Source organism: Silene latifolia, chromosome 7 (genome assembly GCF_048544455.1).
Source record: "Silene latifolia isolate original U9 population chromosome 7, ASM4854445v1, whole genome shotgun sequence".
Taxonomy (NCBI): Eukaryota; Viridiplantae; Streptophyta; class Magnoliopsida; order Caryophyllales; family Caryophyllaceae; genus Silene; species Silene latifolia.
In genome coordinates, this window is record NC_133532.1 from 15,665,336 (window position 1) to 15,666,834 (window position 1,499).

Here is a 1,499-nt window from a genome sequence, read left to right on the forward strand (position 1 = left end):
AAAGGCATGAACTTGCTCAATGGTACTCATACACTTGGCCGCAGTATGGCCATCTATCCCACATCTCTCGCATAACACTTCTTGTTGAACCATGTGAACTATCTCTTGCTTATTACCCAAAGACTGGGTAGTCTTTAACTCGGCTATTTGAGCAAGTATAGTCTCCAACTGTGCTACGACATCACTATCTGAACCACTTCCTTTCTTACTACCTCTGGGGTTACCATACTCAGCTGTGTGAGTGGCTATCTGATCAATCAACTTCCAAGCATTACCGTCATTAGTGTTATCTTGGAATCTCCCATTAGGAGCTGAATCAAGCAAGGCTCTATGATCGTCATACAACCCGTTGTAAAACTGGTTGCAAAGGAACCAAATTTCGAAACCATGGTGGGGGACGGACCGAACTAGCCTCTTGAAACGAATCTAAGCTTCATTAAAATCCTCAATAGGACCTTGCTTAAAACTTGTAATCTGACTTCTGAGAGCATTAGTTTTCTGTGGTGGAAAATACCTCTTGTAGAATGCAAGAGCTAATGAAGTCCAGTTGGTGATTGCGTTTGTCTCCATATCTAAGTCCTGTAACCACTTAGCTGCATCATCTCTCAAAGAGAAAGGAAAGAGAGTTTGTTTCACTTGATCTTGAGTCACCCCGGCTGTCAAAGGAATAGAACAACAATAAGTAACAAATTTCTCCATGTGCTTTGCGGGGTCCTCTCCAGCTTTTCCTCCAAACATATTTCTCTCTGCTAAGCTTAAGAAAGGCTTGATCTCAAAAGTTCTCTTATCAGTGGTAGGGAGCTTGAAGCCTTTAGGAATAGAAGCAACCGTGGGTTCGGAATGACTTGCCAAGGTCGGCATCTTTGATGTTGTAGAAACCACAGGTGCAGAAATAAGTGTGTCCTCTTTAAAGGATGAATCTTCTGCAAAAGTATACTGCTCGTAGTCAAGTGTACTCAAGTCTTCCACCTGACTTACTTCTCTTTGAAATTTCCGTCTGTACCGAAAAGTCTTTCCTGGCTTGGGATCAAAAGGTATAATCTCTAACCTGTTAGACCTGGGCATACATGAAAACAACAATAAAAGATAAAACCGTCTTAAGGAACTGATGCTCCCTAAGACAAAAGACAAAAATAGACAAAAACAAACAGAAAAATTGTTGCCTCCCTGGCAACGACGCCAAATTTTATAATGCTGAAGTCGTATCACCTTAATCAAAGTAAACCTAAATTACTACTAACTAATAGCTAGCGGTAAGAAGGGTCGAATCCATAAGGAGACGAGGTAATTATTCTAGTTTGTTAATATTTAAAGTGTCTTCAAGTAACCAATTTTTGGGGGTTTGTTTGGTTTGATTTCTAACAGCTAATTGCAAAGTAAATAAAGGATGAATAACAATAATATTAAAGAGTCTAGGGATCGGGTTCACTAGTTAGTCATCAAAGGGTAGGATTTAATTCATTAATTGAGCAATTTATATTGTTGAAAGTCATATGATC

The 1,499-nt window shown here is 39.6% G+C and overlaps 1 non-coding gene across 1 annotated transcript; it reads left to right on the top strand.

Moving 5' to 3' along the window:
• Positions 1-382: 382 nt before the first annotated feature.
• On the top strand, positions 383-489 carry LOC141593380 (small nucleolar RNA R71). Its single transcript, XR_012521468.1, has one exon. It is a non-coding gene; the product is annotated as a small nucleolar RNA R71 (small nucleolar RNA).
• Positions 490-1,499: the final 1,010 nt, after the last annotated feature.